This window comes from Anthonomus grandis, chromosome 11 (assembly GCF_022605725.1).
Source record: "Anthonomus grandis grandis chromosome 11, icAntGran1.3, whole genome shotgun sequence".
NCBI classification, from domain to species: domain Eukaryota; kingdom Metazoa; phylum Arthropoda; class Insecta; order Coleoptera; family Curculionidae; genus Anthonomus; species Anthonomus grandis.
Genome location: NC_065556.1, coordinates 5,194,156 through 5,213,542, shown reverse-complemented (window position 1 = coordinate 5,213,542; position 19,387 = coordinate 5,194,156). Strand labels below are relative to the sequence as shown.

The 19,387-nt window shown below is 31.7% G+C and overlaps 1 protein-coding gene and 1 non-coding gene across 2 annotated transcripts in view; one reads left to right on the top strand and one right to left on the bottom strand.

Annotated features, from left to right (window-relative positions):
• LOC126742453 (uncharacterized) overlaps positions 1 to 19,387 on the bottom strand; it is a 1,408,556-nt gene that overhangs the window by 1,362,079 nt on the left and 27,090 nt on the right. The window lies entirely within an intron of this gene.
• Positions 5,687 to 5,757, top strand: Trnag-gcc (transfer RNA glycine (anticodon GCC)). The gene has a single exon. It is a non-coding gene; the product is annotated as a tRNA-Gly (tRNA).

The window sequence follows — 19,387 nt, the reverse complement described above, 5'->3', positions numbered from 1 at the left end:
TCTGAAATCTAAGGCTGGACGCACACAGAAAGAGCAAAACAGTTTTAGTCAAAAACGTTTTTGACTAAAAGTGTTCCATATTGTTGTTCCCATGCAAATTAAATGAGTCGACGCACCCTGGTTAGTCGCGTGCTTTAAGGCACGTTTAGGCTCGTTCCGTCATAGTTACGTTGCTCGACGTCGATCGCTGGATCCTCGTTTTGGGTTAAAACATTGTGCACAGAATTGTTTGCTTTCAGTTTATTATTGGATGGCTGCACGAGCAGTGTGAATTAGTTCGTATTATTTACCTTTTAATTATAGAAGTGGACGCAGAAAAACTAATTGTCTTAGTAGAGGCTAGACCACCTTTATACAACTACCAACTAAAAGATCACCATAATCGGGACTTGATAGATAAATTATGGGAGGACGTTTCAGTGGATATGAAAGCAACAGGTAAAAAAAATATAACAGTATATTTTTTACCTGTAAAAATATATATAAGTAAATTTTAACGGTTTATTATTACCATTAAGGTGACAACTTAAGTGGACACACTATAATATATATACTCATAAGCAAATTTGTTTTGCCATAGTACAGACTCTCTTTTCGAATTAAAGTATTGTATAAATGCATTACGTGTTCTCAGAGTGGCGTTTAAAGCTCTTCTCCAGTTAGGTTGTTCCGGTAGCTGGTTTCTTTCGTCTTGTTCAAGTGATAACAATTCGTCATAAATATTATTAACACTACCTTCCCTTTCTCGAATCAGGTTATAAAGTCCACAGCCAGCTAACGTAGCTAATTCTACATTTTTTGGAGAAAGTAACATAGTAGTTTCAAACACGCGAAACTTTTTTGTCAACAATCGAAAGGTACATTCGACTATTCGACGAGCTCTTGAATGACGGTAATTGTATATACGTTTATCAATAGTCAAATTATTTCTACTAAAGGGTCTCAATGTTTTGAAAGTCGCTTCGTCTCCAATGAAAACAAAAGGATATTGTATATTATTAATACTTTCCGATATTTTTCAGGACTGTGGAATATTTAACTCCCTGAGAAATAATTTTCCAAAATTTGACTTACTAAAAACCTCACTATCACTATTCCGACTAAAATCACCAACATCTACCACTATAAACCTCGCATCAGCATCTACAACTGCTTGAAGAATGATGGAATTAAAATGTTTATAATTATAATAAGCAGAACCAGCATTTATCGGGCACTGCATTCGAACATGCTTCCCATCTATAGATCCTAAGCAATTGGGATAGTTCCAAAGTTGCTCAAATGTTATCGCAATTGCTAACCATTTGTCTGTTGTGGGAGTAGTCATATAAGTTGGTGACAAATTATCCCAGATCTCCTTGCATGTCTCCATTAATATTTGTCCTATAGTCGTTGCCCCAACTCGAAAAAAATAATAAAACGATTGAAAGTGCTCACCGATTGCGAGAAATCTGAAGAAAATTATAAATTTATATTTCTATTAGTTGTAGATTACAAAACTAAATGGAATTCATTGCGAAATTCATATGCACGACAAATACGGGAAATACACCTAGTTGTGCAGCTTGTCCTAAAAAGCAGAAATGGTATATGTTTGATGCTATTTAATTTTTTAAAAAGATTTCCTGGGTCAATAAAAAAAAACGAAGAGTAATTATCTTGAAACGTCAACACTTATAGAAGCTGATACGAATGACAATCTCACTGAAAGTATTGTTGATCTTGAAGACAGTAATAACTCCCAGCTTTCTGTCATATTCACGCCGAGACCCACGCCGACCCTCACGCCTTCCATCACACCTAATCAAAATCCACCCAAGAAGTTGAGAAAAGAAAGTGCGGCAGAGTTAGTAGCTGAACCAATGGTTGCGTTTTTGAAATCCAAAACGGGACGAAAAGACGAAGACATTAATAATAGTAATTTAATTTTTGTCAAAAGTTTAATACCCGACATGCAAAAATTATCAAGCAAAAAACGTTAGATCAAAATAGAGAGTTTTCTATTTTCCCTAGTGCGGTTAATAATTATGAATACTTATGAACATAATTAAATTAATGTAATATACCTAATATTATATTGGAAATAAAAGCTCACCTGAGTATAATCAATGGCCTTTCTTCTGGTGTTATGCTTGGCCTCCAATTTGTACTTCTTTTTCTAATTTTATTAGATATCAGTTCCAATAGGTAGTCATAAGAAGCGGAGCTCATTCTAGTGAAATTCTTAAAATTTTTTTCATTTGCCCTTAGTTCGTTCAGGAAAGATTGAAGAGTTTTTTCGACATTTTTTTTCTCATTTATTGGATGCACCCACAATTCTCTGTCAGGCGCTGTTTCATCTTGGAGTAACAACTAGTGCCAGAAAATAAGTGCAATCTCAACTGATTCGTCGCTCTCAGTCAACATCTTGAATTAAACTGGTTGTAGAAACATTTTGTTTCTGTTTTAAACATGTTTCATGTCAAAATGTTTCATGTAGAAGCTAAAACGTTTTCGTCTGAAGCAAAAACATTTATGACTAACTCTTTCTGTGTGCGTCCAGCCTTAGAGTACAGAATATATGGATAAATCATATTGTCTGTGACATATTGGCTTTAATTAAATATGTGATCTAAACAGGATTGTAAATTTTTTTCAACCCTTGTAAATTTATTAATTGCAGATTTAAATCCCTGCTCGTATATTACGTTCAAATATTTGTTACTTTCTATAGAATGTTTTAGGATATTAATATTAAAATATCCCACTAGTGTATCTGTTTGTAATTGAGCGTTATTTTTGAGACATTCTGAAAGATTATTTATAAGCAAAATGCTGTCGACAATATGACATTTATATATTGCTGTGATTCCATATTATAGTTGTTGTTTCCTTGGTCCTTCTATTTCAAGTCTTATACATTTAAGTTCGCCTATATCTATAATTTGGAAGTATATTCATATTTATTCCTAATGTAAACTAAGACACCGTCACATTTATTTATCTCTCCACTATTGTAGACTAGTTTTACAAATTAAATATTTGTGTGTTATCTATTTTCCATGTTTCAATAAGTATTATTACGTCAAGCGTATTTTTTTGCAATGCAGAATGCAGATTTATGCAAAGGCAGATTTAGAAAAAACACTGCCAAAAATGTGTGCGGACAGTACGACTACGAACGAGAAGCGAATTAGCAGTGCAACTAAATGCACGTGTATATTATAAAGCTGCAAAACCTCTCTTACCTTCCTTTTGTGCCTTACTGGGTATGTAGAGTATATGTACGTTTACAATTTATTAATTTGATATACTTTCTATATTTACGATTTAAAATAATTTACTCTTACAATTTTACGTAATCTTTCTATAGACGAAAGGGTTCGAATCAGGGGGTGACGGGGTGAGCGTGCTTAGCCTATAAAATTACATCCATCACGAAACAGTTATTATAAGCCGAATTTTCCTAAATTCACAGTTGTAAACTTTTATTACAAGGGAAAATCATGCCTTGACTCCAATACTGCCAAGCCGACTGAAAGAAGGTTCTTTCGTTCGTTCTCGCATCTATCGTTTTTCTTGAACACTGTCAACAGTGTCAACTCCCTCATGTTGCCAATTACTTATTTGACAGTCAGTCGGGGCAACAAAAACATGGGTTGCTTTTGCGACCGATGTTGATAATTTTGATACATTATTGTGACAAATAACCCATTGTCTATAGTTTTTAGATGTTTAGAAAATCCTTTATCTAATTAATTTTGGACCGGATTAACGTCTAAACTAACTAGTTTAAAGGGGTATGTTAGTCCTTTGGAAAGAGGGAATCTCGATTTGACAGTTGTCTCAGATTTCGGTATAAATACCGAATTCGTTGACTTTTTCTAGCAAAGTAAAGAAGCATGCAAATAGTTTTTTTTCTGTTTACCCTATTGAATTTAGAAATATTAAAAATAAATCATACAAGCATTTAAAAACGTATATAAAAAAAACTCTTTCCTGGCATATAGTTTTGTGTATTAACAAAATTTATATGTTTTCTTCATTTCTTGCATATTTTATAGGAGCTAAAACCTTTTTTTAAGTATTTATATGTACATGTGTATATGTCCGCGAGACGTAAGTAATGTACGTACGAACTACGTATCTAAAAGTACGTACTAAATACGTTATTTTTATAACAATGGACGTAAAACGTTATACCTAGGGCGTATGATGCTGTTTGACGTATGATAATGCGCGTGCTCGTAAACAAAAACCGTTAATTGTTCGTAGGGATGGCTGATTCAACAAATTTTACGGATCAGTTCCGAACTGATCCAGTCCAAGCAAATACCTGTTCCACGGATCAGTTTCAAGTTCGAGTCCGAACTCCGAACGGAATCTAAATACATTGCGGCCTATGGAACTAAAATGACGCCGAATAATGTTTATAAAAAAAAAAGCCAAAACTTAAAACCGAATCGAAAATCGAAAAAAAAACGTATTAAGAAAAATGAATTAACTCTTTGTGATATTATTTAAACAAAAAAAGCATAAAAGCCAAATAACTAAATGTTAACAAAAATAATATACAAAGATGTAGCATGTTCTGTTAGAATTATGCCATTCGTTTAAATAATGCCATTCATTTAAAATATCTGAATTGTTTTTAAAACATCGATTATTTGTCGGTATTGATATTATATTACCTTACTATTCTTGGAAGCACAGCAACTTGTCGTCCTCCGTCCGTCCGTCGGTCGTTAAAATTATAGAAAATTAGTTTTGTTTTGTACTTTTTGCAGTTCCTAAAATGTACATTTTGTTTCCTACGTATTATATTTTTTATAAGAACGTTTTATTTTTGTTTGCATTTTTTCGCAGTTTACTACTAGAATATGTTTTTTGTTATATTTCTTTGGTAAAAGAATTAAATATCATTTTCGTTTTGTATTTTTCTGCTGCTTACTACTAAAGTATGTTTTTTGTTATATTTTTTTGGTATAAGAAATAAATACCATTTTTGTTTTGTGTTTTTTTATTACAAGGAATACATTTTATTTTTAAAAGTCTTATCTGTGTTCTGTGTTTAATACTTAAAAATAAATAGGTACCTACTGTGTTTATTATAACATAGAGTAAATCCCTATCAGTTGTAATTTAAAACCCAAACTACAATAATAATAATAATAAGGTAAGAGTATTTCGACTATTTCGGAATATCAACAAAACAGTGCCAGTCCGTCCGCATCACACCAAACAAAATTAGTTCGGACTCGAACCATCAATACGACATAATTAAACACCAATCCAAGGGCGGTGGCGCTTCGCGCTACTTGTACTTGGCATTATCGTTTAAAGTAAACCAGTCCGGACTCAAATTTGGACTCGTAAAATTTCTAGTGGATCAGTTAGTCCACTGTTCCAACCGTAAGGATCAGTTCCGCGGGATCAGTTCCAGTATTAGGCAGCCATCCCTAATTGTTCGTAGAACCTGCGTTCATATGAACATTTCCGCTTCAAATTGACCAAGGATTTTATGGTTAAAGTTTGTCTACATATTTTATTAACACCCTGTATATTAATAATTTATTTAAATTTATTGTTAATATATAATTGAACGAAAAAAAATATATATATATATATAATTCTCAAAATATAAGCAATAAATAAACTTTCATGGGACTTTACCGATATTATTCTTGTTTATTAAATAAATCGTACAGCATCGGTGGTTCAGTGGTAGAATGCTCGCCTGCCACGCGGGCGGCCCGGGTTCGATTCCCGGCCGATGCAACTTTTTTTAATTAAGTTAATTAATATTAGAAACCTAATTTTAATATTTTATATTATAACTAACTATATTGTTAGGAAAATCCTGCTTAGAGAAAAAAAAACATTTAAAGCGAAGGAGGTTGACTAAACCGAATTTAAATTCTTCAACATTCCACTTTTGGGATCAACAATGTTAATGTCAACAATAATCTTATATTTTAAAAAATGCTAAACTTTGAAAGAAATTTTTAATTAATTTTTACCTATATTTCATTCCTTCGTTTCTTCACATCTCTAAGTCGGTTTTATGCAATTTTATATTAAATTTTGTTGATTTTTGACAAGAAATTAAAAATAGTATAAAATATTCTCTTCAATAAATATTTTTATATATCATATATCAAGTAAGCCATATTTCCTCTAAACCTGCTCAGAAGGTTTCCTGTTTGACTCAAAATTGTCCTAAACATCTATTTTCGCACAATTTTGGGTTTTAAACTAGTACCCTAAAGAATGTTTAATATACAGGGTGTTCCAAATTTCGGGGCAAATATTTTAACAGCGTATTGTTGACATCAAAATAAGATTTTTTTCTTATTAACACGTGTCCTAAAATGCACCCTCTTAGAATTACAGCCTTCACAAATTGCTTGAAGAAAATCGATTACTTCGAATACTAACTACGGTTATGCTTCAAATCTTTTGAAAATTTGCAAGTTCCTGTTTTTCTTGGTGCTCTTGACATTTTCCGTCACGAAAATTGGGCTTACGCCATTTTTCAGGAAGGATTTAGGGGGGCTTACCCTTCTGATGGGCCATATCTTATGTTTCCGATAAAAAGTTTGAAAATCTAGAACACCATCTAGTTAGCCATGAAAAAATCTAATATTATCGTTTCTTCTATTTTTTCGATTCAATTAATTTGATTTTACAAAAATTAAAGCGGTCACGGCCCATTTTGTTTTTTTCTAATTTGATAGAAAAAATGCAATAGACACAAATTTAAGATTTTTTCATGGCTAACTAATTTAGATTAATAACAATTTATTTCATAATTATGTACATATTATTTAATAGTCAGGCATGATTTATATAAACATCAGTTAAGGTATATAGGTTATAATTCATCTGCGGACATGGACATAACTTTGCCAGACCCCATGTGATTAGTGTTTAATAACAGCACTGACCAAACAGATAATCACCCAATTAGACATTTGGCAAGTAACATTGATAATGCTTTCGATAATGCCACTGATTCATTTTCTTCTGTTTGCAAATCTTCACCTTCTAAGAGTGGTTCAAAACAAGAAGTTCCTTATAGTATGTGTTAAAAAAATAACATAAATTAAGAGATCAATAATTATCTTTGTCAAAGCAATTTCTTAACTTAATTAGTTTTTTTTTTAATTTAACTTGTTAAACATAAATTTTAAATTCAATATATATCATGCAGTGCAACACACCTAACAGCAACCCTCAAATGAGTTACAAAAATACGCGAAATGATTTAGTTAACTAAACACCATTATCAACACCAAGAATACATATGAAAGGAACCAACAAAGTACAAAAATTAAAGATAATTAAGACAGGTAAGAAATACTTAGACACATAAAAATAATGGTATAGATAAAAGCCATCAGATTTATCACTTTAACATAATCTGGAATTTTTTTTTCGTTTGTGTGTCTTAAAAATACTGGAGACTCAAAAAAGATAATAAACATCATTTTAGAAAGTGTTATTTTAATTATATAATATATTTTCTATTTTGTTAATTTCATTTTTCCTTATCATTGGGACTTTCTTCTTTTTTTATATTTTCATTGAAGTTAAGGTTTTCTGGTTTTAGAAAGAAAATCAATTCCGAGATTTTCAAATGCCACTTAACCATCCCAACTGACATCACAAGCAAACAAATTATATTTCAAATTTAAAAAGTGGAGTATTTTGTGCAGTTACAATTAGCTAAGGCTGAGAAATTAATAAAAAGTAATAATTTTGATAATCTTTGGAAACGTGTTAACGAGCCGACTTATTGCTTTATAATGAGCCAAGTGCGTATTTAAAACGTTAAGGCACCTAAATTGAGGCGTTTTAATACGGAAGAAAAAGTGTTGGCTCTTTCTATATATAAAAATAGCGGAAAATGTTACCTTCTTTAAAAACCCCTAATAGGGTACTGCATTCAATAAATTTGAAACCTGGCCTCAATGAAACTTTATTTCAGAGCCTCCAGAAATACTTAGATAAAATGATGGATATAGTTAAAACTTGCTTGCTTGTTTTTGATGAAATGGAGATAGACTCCAACTTGTATTACAACTCACACAAAAACGAAATTATAGAATTTCAGGATTGCGGGATTAAACAAAAGGAGAAATTTATTGCCGATCATGCCAGTATATTTGTTCTTAAAGGGGTTTACTATTTATGGAAGCAACCAGTTTGCTTCTCATTTTGTCAAGGGGGTACAAAATACTCATACTAAAAAAATTAATAACAAAAAAACTTTTTTACATTTAAAAACTAGAAATAGTAAACAACAACTTTGTTTGAGTTTATCATGTGCACAGGTGTAAGGGGGGTATTTTGTTTACAAACAAATTGTTCGATTCTCTGGTGTCAAGTTTACGCACATTTTCAAAAGAGGAAATTTTCAGCTTTATATCAACGCACATAATAAATAATATTAATTTCACCTATTGGTGTTAGATTTTGGATTAAAAATAAAAAGTAGAAATAGATATAATTATATTGATAATAATCATTATTATAAGATTTGCGATGGATTGGTGTTGGGCATATTGTTCGTTTTAGATTATTTTGTTACTTTCTTATCCACATAACGATCCAGATTGTACACATAAACCTACAATCAATTAACATCGGATTTAATAATTTTAAAACTATAGTTACTGATAATAATAATTTTGATGTAATCTTTGTAACCGAGACTTGGATAAATAATAACTAGGATGCACAGGTATTTGAAATACCAGGCTACAGATTTTTTAACTTTAATAGGGAGTTTGGTAGAGGGGGTGGTATAGGTGCTTATTTCAAAAACCATTTGAAGGTTAAAACGATTAAATTCAACTTTCCTATATGGCGTTCTTTAGAGAATATGTTTTAAACTTTAAGTGGGAACTAAAGCGATAGCTTTTGCAAATTTTTACAAGCCACCCCATGTAAACATAAATACACATTCGCTTATTCCAGATTTTGATATTTTGTCGGAATTGGCTGTACAATATGACACTGTAATATGTCTGGGGGACTTTAACTTGAATTTTTTTAATTTGGATAATCTAGTATTGTATTGCTTTGAATCATATAACTTATTTCAGATTTTGGATGAACCCACACATATTACAGCTCATGGTGGTAAATTAATAGATCCTATTTTTGTCTCGGATAGGCAGATTGTTCTAACTTGTGGTACACAATCGGCGACAATATGCAAATTTAAGACTAAAGATAGAAAAAGCACCACCAAAATTTATTACATATAGGTGCTATAAAAACTTTGATAATAACGCTTTTCTTTCTGACTTACAGTCATTACCGTGGCATAATATATTATACGAAAAGATTATAGAGAAAAAGCTAGAATTATTTAATGAATTTAATATTCATACACCAATAAGAACTGTAAGGGTAACTAAGCCTAGGGCTCCCTGGCTGACGCCAAATTTAAAATACCTCATAAAAGAAAGAGTTATAAAGCCCTGCAGAAATATAAGCTATCAAAATCACCTATTGACTGGTCTCGATACTAAGAACTACGTAACTATACACTTTCAATGGTCAGAGCTGAAAAGAGGGCTTATATTAACTTAATTTCTAATAGGAAATCGGACAAGGATTTATGGACCGTACTAAAAGATTTAAGTGTCTATACTAGAAAAAAACAATATATGGAGCTACCAAAGAAAATTTCAAATCCAGAAATAATTATTCAATACTTTGCACAGTATATACAAAATATTTCAAATTGTGATAATAAAATATTTTTTTATAATAATAATAAATTTAATTTTAGCGATTTTGCTTTCCACTTATGCACAGTTGATGACATAAGTAAAGCACTTCAAAGCATTAAAACGAATGTCTGTGGGATTGATGGTGTAACAACCAATATGATTAAACAGTGTAGCCCTTTCATAGATCCTTTTATTACAAATATTGTAAATTGTTGTATTGACCAGAGTTATTTTCCGACTTCTTGGAAAAATAGTGTAGGTCTGCCTTTACCAAAAAATTAAAATCCTACTACATATAATGATTTAAGAATTATGTCTATATTGCCGGCTATGTCAAAAGTTTTAGAAAAAATATTACATCAGCATGTATAATTACTTTAATTTAAATGCGATTATCCCAGACTTCCAAAATGGTTTTCGAAAAACACACTCGACGGTTGGAGCTTTGGCAGTTGTTACGCATGATATTATTCAAGCCTATGATGAAAGTTTAGAGAGCGTTCTAATACTTTTGGACTACTCAAAGACCTTCGATACGATTAATCACGAACTTCTAATCGATAGAATAGAAAACATAAACAAGGATCTTCAAATAATAACAAACAGTTCACAAAAACACTCAATCATCCTTTTTCCTTTTTTCAACCCAAAAACTAAAGAAAAAACACAGAGCTTTTCAAATTTCCAACGATGGCAAAGACTTGTACCGTTTGTGCCGCACCATAGAAAAAAGGTGATTCAAGTCGATCTTTTCACAAGTGAATACCGATACTGCCATAACATCATGATACTGTCAGCACAAATATAGAATAACAAAAACTTATTAGGAAATCTATAATAATTACAAAATATTTTATTTCCTTAACAAAACTTTGTATTAGATAGGTACCTTTACTCTAATGAAGTATATTAAAAAAACGTATACAGATTTCATAAACGGTGATATTGTCAATAATTTAAAGCATAATCTATTACTAATAAATATTTATCATATAAATATTTTTTGACAGCGTCACTGGTAAGGATTTCTTGTGTCGGTGGAGTCGATATTGTTGCTTTTTTCTGTAATATAGGGATGTTATCTGCATTCATCTAACTTTGAATATTGACTTCTTTATGGAGTACCTTATCATATTTTATTTAAAAAAATTATTCATATTTTATTAAGGATTAACAGTAGTAATATTTTGCGCCTGTCAAAAAAGTGACTAATTTATATGATATTATATATTGTTTTTTTTGTCATTTCTATATACGATCTTGGCCTCAAGAGATGTTGCAAGCAAACAAACTGCTAATAGTTCCACGGCAATACTAATTCTAGCCTTTCAATGTTCTTAGTATGCAACCATTGAAAAGGCCTTATCCAAAATCAACGGGGCAGCATGTAGAAAAAAAAGGAGGTAAAAATGTGCACTCAGGTATTTACCCATAGGACTGGTGCTCCTTTAATGAGAATTCCTAGAAGCTGCTAAACCTTTGGAGTGTCCAATGATAAAAAAACCAACGCAAAAAACTTTTTGGTTAGATTCCCGAAAAATATTTAAAAAAAAATATTTTTTTTCTACACAAAACAAACCTTTGTTTACATCCCAACAGTCATTAACCTTAATTTTACCTTTAAGGGATTTTGAAGGTTGACTGACAGGCTCCCAAACGATGCAGACTGTAAATTTGTATTAACAGGGGCATGGAATCAAGAGGCTCTTGAAAACTTTTTTGTTATACTATATATATGAATACTATTTAAGCGATACAAATCCAACCCCAAATCAGTTCATGGCATTCTTTAAAACATTAGCGGTAAATAATTTTGCAGCAGTTTACTCTCCTGGAGCAAGCTGTAAAAGAGACTGTATAGAAGGCTTAGATAATCTTACGAATTTGCTTACAAAAGAGCCACTTGCTGATGTTGCATCAATTATAAAAGAAAATAACGATATAGAATTACCAAAGGATGACAATGGACATTTTTTACCAGTCATTGCAATGACGAATTAATTATTGCCAAGGAATATGAAAGGGGCCATCTGATAAGGCCAGGAGACTTAATAATTTTTTTGATTAGGTTATCTTTTTAATATTAAGGTTTTTTAATTCTACAATTAGCGGCATCAAAAAATGTTGTAACAATATTAAAAAAAAAATTAAACACGAACAATTTGGCAGTATTAATAGCCCTGATCATAACTTGGGACAAGAATTTGTTGAAAGTCATTGTAAGATGTTTCCTATTTTGGTAGTGCCGAAGCGTCAATAAAATTTTAAAAGAACAAGACCTTAGGTTTGCTGTATATTTAGAAATGTGCAAAAACAAAAACTTAATTTACACTGTAAAGTTACAAGCATTTGAAGAATGAAAAAAAAAACATAAACGTACGTAAGCGTTCTTCTTTTGTTTTCACTCTCTATATAAAAATAATTTTCCTACGTGGCAATTAGTTATACTTTGTAATATTTTTGGCATGATTTTTAAAAATAAATTTTTTTTGTGTATACATAATGTGTAACTTTTTCTTTATTTATATTTTCGTTTTCAAGTGTTTTTTTTTCCGCTATTTGCGAAGCTGTATAAAATACATTAGATACAGTAATTTGAAATTAAATATACCCGAAATTTGAATTAAATCTCAAGAAGTAGGGAAATAAGCTGTCTCTCTGGGGAAATAAATTTTCTATTATATACCTTTAATTAAATTGCAATTTTATCTTCTAGCTCTAAAATCCATATTAGATTAAGATACATACAGTTTTATAATTGTTATTTGATCTAACCTATACTATAACTGGATAGGTTATATATTTAGAACCACATTAATAGCTTAATTTTTTGGTATGTATGTAAGAACTGTATTTGAAAATCAGGAAGTAATAAACGTTTATAAAATTATGTTACTGATATACTAAAAAAGTTGAAATATTATAAAGTTTACTACATTAGCAATATGTTTAATATATTTAAAGTTATTTTTAGCTGTAAGAGTAGTGAATGTATTTATATTATTATTATATTTACACATAAATAACTCAATAAGAATGTCATTAATCCAGAATAGTATATATTTCAAAATTACATTTTTATTTAAAAAACAGAAATGATTAGATGACAGAAATGATACAGAATTAATACTACAATAAAAGCAGATTTTTGAGAGTCCTAATCTGCATTTTTTTAAAATATGTATACCCTAATGCATTTTTTTAAATGTAAAATAGATTTTTAGTCTTAAAATAGGATTAGCTTTGAATAAAGTGTTTCATTTATTCAAGATTACTGGTTTTTCAAATATTAACTCTTAAGTTTTTACTCATTTTAAAACATTGATCAGAACATATTTAAAAAAAAAATTAATTACTTAATTTTGGATCAGAAGTAACCCAGATCCTTGAGGGTGATATTTGCTTTTATAGTAATTATACAATATACAAATATTTTTAATGACCTGTGTTGAAAGAGCCGAGATCTTAGCAAGTTTACATAACAGCCGCTAGATGGCGAAGCTGATCACAGTATTTAAAGTTTAAGGTACGTTTCCTATGGGGCGGCTGCCGCGCAGCGTCTGATGCCTAGTACTGCTCACCAGGCCGTTACATCTATCAGTTTCTTTTCGAGCGTCAGACGCTTGCGTCAAACGCTGGCGGACAGCCGCGTCTTGTGAAAGTCGAGTTCTGTACCATATCCAAAGTTTTATTTGCTGCAGACGAAGATGAAATTTTGGTGGAACGGGTTGGAAAATACCCTTGTCTTTACGATTTACAACTGTCGTCCTATAAGGATAAGAGAATAAAGGATTCAGCCTGGAAGGAGATCGCAGAAATCGTTAAAAAATCAGGTAGGTAATGATTTTATTATATTATGTTATTGTACATTTCTATTTATATACTTGCGTGCATAGAAATCGGCCCACTGTAAACTTTTTACTTTACAAAAAGGAAATTTTTTTTTGATCTTATGATTATTTAAAAAAAGTATATTATTTACATTAAGGTTTATTATTTATTATCTCGTTCTTATGATATGTTCAATTCTTCATGTTGCCATGGAATCCTTCCGCAAGGACTATTAAAATAATCCATGAAGATATCTCTCATAATAAATCCGTCCTTGTTTGTGAATCCTTCAACTCGGGCTAGTGGGGTTACGTGTTCTACGGGTAATGTCTGTGTTTCATCAAATCTGTATTGGGGAATATTTTGCGATTCCAGGTATCCATCTCTGAGTAAATTATGAAGACAACAGGCCACAAGAATCAAATTATCAATTGCTTCTTCTTTTATTGATATGGGTGTATAAAAAACTCTAATAAAATTTGAGACAATAATCCAAACGCATTGTCCGAAACTCTTCGTGCCCTTGAAAGGCGATAGTTGAAAATTGCTTTCCGATTATCGCCACTCGCAACAGGCCGTGAAAAAGGTTTCATCATGTGGGTATGTAAGCGAAATGCCTCGTCTCCCACCAAAATATAGGGCGCAATTTGGTGCGAATTTGGAAGTTTCAAGGGAGAAGGAAACATATTTCCACTATTGAAGAGCTTACCGATATTACTTTTGTTAAAAATGCCACTGTCACCTTCCTTTCCATAGGAACCAACGTGAATAAAAATAAACTTGTATTTGGCATCCACAATTGCAAGTAAAGCCATTGAAAAAAATGATTTATAATTAAAATATAATGAACCAGTTTTGACTGGACAAAACATACGGTTTATGTGTTTCCCATCGATAGCTCCAATACAGTTCGGAAAATGCCATTTTTGTTTAAATTCCTCTCTATTTTTACGCAGTTCTTTACTTGATAACGGAGGTAAAAATATAGGCATGAGCTTTTCACTTAATAGTTTAAGTACTTCTTTTACAATTCTGCTTATATAGCTGTATGAAATTCGGAAAGCAAACTGCAGGGAATGAAACGTTTCTCCGGTAGCCATAAACCTAAAAAAAAATTAAAATATTATTGCCATTAGCTACAAATAAATATACTCCGATGCTTTTTTGTTTAGATAGTATGTAATAACCAAGTAGTAGTACTGTAGTAATAGTGTATCATTACTTTATTTACAGAAACAGACTGTCGTAAAAGATGGAAGAATATCAAAGACACCTATCAAAAAAGAAAAAAAAAGGAGCGGGAACTGGTTCATCTCAGCTGATGGAAAACAAAAATGTTGTGTTCCAGGGATGTTAAAGTTTTTGGAAAAAGCTGAATATAAACGGCAGTAAGTTTTTTTAAATAAAAAAATCTCCATCTACCAAAATACACACACTTTCATATACACTTAGCCTATATTATATTAAAGTACTAATTTAAGTTTATTTTTCAGTAGCAAATTTAATATAGTAGAACAAACAGACTATGCTACACCTGTACAAGAAACAGATGACAGTGACCTAGAGCCATCCGAAGAAAGCAATGTCTTATGTGGATCCGACTTTGGTGTAGCATCATGCGCGAACCGAGAATCTAATTCTAGTGCAGGGTCAAGTTCAAATCGTTAATTACGTGAAACGCAAATGAACAAGCGAAAAAAAAATCAAATAAGAGATGGTGGAAGAGAGACAAAAAGACCGCAACAAAATGTTGCAAATGATATCCAACGATGAAAGCGATGATGTTGGCTTATTTTTTAAAAGTATCGCAGCATCAGTTAAAAAATTAGAAACAGAGTTAATAAATGAAGCAAAAATAAAAACTTTGCAACTCGTTTGTGAGTTAGAGAGCCGTGCCAAAAGTACAACTTCCAAACCTTTCATTTCTTCAGGAAGTCATTCAACATCTTCTGGGTTTTCTTATGTTTATTCACGCCCTCCACAAGTCATTCCTCCAGTTAATAGAGTTTTCGAACCTTCTAATAATATAAACAGTTCAGAAAATAATGCCAACTTTGATTTCGCAAGAATTGTAACGGATTTTATAAATTAAATTAAATAAAGCTTATAAATAAAATTCTTGAAATTAAAACTGTGTACCTACATCATTTTAACTTACCTTAGTGTCACTGCCAGTTTCTCTTCAGGAGTGATAGGATATGGATATCTATTCGATGATGGATTTGTCAGAACTTCTTTAATCAAATCAAGTATATAATTGAACTGAGCAATATTTAATCTAAAGAACTGCCTAAATTTCTCTTCATCTTTGACTAAATGTCTATTTATTAATGTTTGAAAAAAGCCTTTCTAGTCATAAATAAAGGATGAATCTGTACATTTTCTTTGTGCATGCTTAGCAGTAAAATTTCTTCTAATAGCAAATCCAATAACACTTTCTTTTTATTTTCGCACATTTTTAGTAGCTAAAAATAGGCACTATTTTGACAACAGATCACTAGCAACTGAGCTTCAAAGGAAATAAGGTATTCTGGCGTCAGCCGCTTGTGTCAGACGCTGCGCGGCAGCCGCTGACACGTACACGCACACGCACGTACCGCAAACGTACCTTTTACTTTAGCGTGTCTCTACTATAAAATTTGTTTATTGTGGTGCTGTTTATATAATCTTCTTGCGTGCTGTATTATCTTTCGGTTGCATAATAGTTTGGTCACACATTTTTAATGTTTCAAACAATACAAAAAAAACTTTCCTTCAACAAACACGTTGCCACGTGGCTGATTAAACGTGTACAAATAACAACAAAACGCGGGAATCAGAACAAATAACTTTTGATGACACGTGACAACCAGCTCGATCCAATTGGGTGAATTGGACATGTAGTTGAATTTAAGCAGCGCCTGGACAAGTCGGGAAAAAAAATACGTGTTATATCTCTTTAAAAAAAGAACAAAATGATGTATTAAACCCAATTTCCAAAGAAATGTAACTTGCCGGGTTTTGCATTTAGAGGCCTGATATAATAAATTTGCATGGAATATCAAAGGCGGTTTTCCTAGGCCAAAATACTCACCATCCATGCGGTTTATCTCAGTCCACAGAAATCAATTCGGGTTTGCGTCGCACTTATCCATCTGGGTTAAAGTAATTCGTAGTTCATTTTGTATTATAAAATCATTTTGTATTATAAGAAGCTTGATCTTTGATTATAGCATTATATTTAATATATTGACCTTGGAGAGTCAGCATCGACAATGCTATTTTCATTCTTGTCAGAAAGACATTAACGAGCCTGTCTTGGAAATAACAAATCTGAGATTCTAGCGGTCAGATCGAGAATAACTTAAAATGCCTACTTGGCCCCATTTAATGCTTTTTTCATGTTAAGATAAGGCGCTATTACTTATATTTTAAGGATACAAAATGTTCAAAAATTTTCAGAATTTAGTAAACCTTCAGGAATATTAATGAATTAAAAATTACCATTACATTTACCATGCATGTGGTTAAAAAGATAAGTATATTGGATGCTCAAACTTACCTCAGGAGCAGAATCCCTATGCGGTAACTCTACATCAAATATTTAAATTGCTTTATTGGAGTCATAAAGGCTTTCTTAAAAAAAACTAATTTAAACATAACTTCAGTATAATCTTAGCCATTTTTTAGCCATTTTTTGTAAAGGGGAACTTGTTTAGAAGAAATCTTAGTTTATTATAGTATCAAAGTAGGATTTTTCAAACCAAGCAACATTCAATATACAATCTTACCGGAATATTAAAATTTCCAAAAATTTTATTTCGTTTTTGATAATATATGTTTTAAGAAATTAAGATATTCCTATAAAGCCTGGTATCATATGTCAATCCGCAGTTCAAAAGCCTGTAAAAAATCCTTATATCCTCGAATTGTATCGCAAGGTTCAGAGGTAAAAGGCTTTAGAGCTAAAGGCCCTAGTTAAATCTTTTAATATAGTTTTTAAATATCATACTTATACATGTGAAGCACTAAACTTTGTCCAGTTACATTTTAGCTTTTGCTTTGTCCGTGCAGAGCCACCAGACAACTGCGTATATAATCAGAGATTTAACATTTGACGAACGAATCTAATAAAGATCTTTACATACTTCAGGTACAACCAAGAGTATCCTTAAGGTTTCGATCCAGGATGACACCATGAAATAATTTTTTTTACGGAGTATACTGACGCAATAAGAAAAAACCTTATGGTATTCGAGTATCACGAGTAGTGCCAGTGCTACAAAGGTGCCTGTGATATTTTTCTTAAAGTTTTGCAAGGTCTAATTTTCGGGAGAGACGTGCTTTAGGAGCTGATTCTACAGATTATAACCACTTTTTATTTATTTAGATTTCTGTTTTTTATAAAAATTGACTGATGTTGAAAGTCTTTAATAAAGTGCGACATTTGCTAATGGCAGCTTATCAGTCTGAAGAACATTAATTGGTGGTCAGTTGGCATGAATTTATTTAAAGTGCAGTTGTAAAAACCTTTAACTGGCAAATTGGTTCTCACATGAACAAAAAGGATGTTAAGAAATATAACATAGTAAAACACAAAATAAGCTTCAATTATTAACATTATATTATTAAAATAATAATATGCTGTTTCTGGTCAATGTTCACTGTTTAAACTTTCACTTAAATAAATTATTGTTGTAAAAATTATAAGACAGTTTTTTGTAACTACCCTTTGACCAAAGTCGGTAACTTACCGTACATTACACTGTACAACATGTACCAAATGAAATAAAAAATAAATATATCTATATAATATAATACTATATGAAAATCAGGATAGTGAGGTTAAAAGGTATTGAATAAATTATTATTTAGGTAGATATGTAAATTACATTATAATGTAAATTAAACAAAGTTTAACAAAGAATAGGAATTAAGCTTACCTCAAGATGTTGGAGGGTCTTTTACAAAGTGTATTAAAGTAATCTTTCACATTGCATGGCTAGTGTCGCCCTGAGGTAACTATGAGATCGAATCCCAACCTCGAGCAATTGAAATTGTTAACCTATAGATCACATCATTTGGAAAAAAAGCCAAAACGCAATTTCTGGGTACCTCTTCGATGAATAATCCCACGCAGACCCAGTTTTACAAGAATTGATAATACAACGTTGCCTTAAGTTGTAGCTTTAAGTTGTAGCGAGTATGTAAATCAATCCAACCCCATAAAGGCAAAGTATTGAAATTACAGGAAAAACAATAGCAACAACAGCCCGGTATCGAAAATGCCAATACGTAAAAGTTGATCCTTGAGCATGGCGTACGTGACCAATGACAAAGACAGACATATAGAAAAATCACGTTAGTCAAAGAGAGAGAGAAAAACAACCTGATTCCAGTAAATTGTTTAAAATTCAAAGCGAAAAACTGCTAACGCCATCTAGAAGTTCGTATTTTTACAATTCGATTAACTAGACACTAGGTGTCGCGATCAGTACTATTCGCACAATATTAAATTATTACATTATAAAAGCAACCAAAAAAATAAAAACGCTACAAGACTTTTACAGAAAGAGAAGTCTTGATATAGAGATGTTCTAAGCATCTGCAGATGTATTCGATATTCATGTGTGGCATCTGCCTATCAAGTAGATCTTGCGTGTAAGTCCTATGTGAAATGATGTGGGTCAGTTCGAAATGTCATTTATAATCAGAGTCAGGTTCGCCACCTTCTTCCTTTTATGCACCAAACTGTCCAAGCCTCTAGTTGTCTCTGGATCTCCTTTAATGCCTGTGGCCCTCTTATGGATGGAATTAAGCAGCTTCAATGTGTGTTTTCGGGCAGAGCTGCA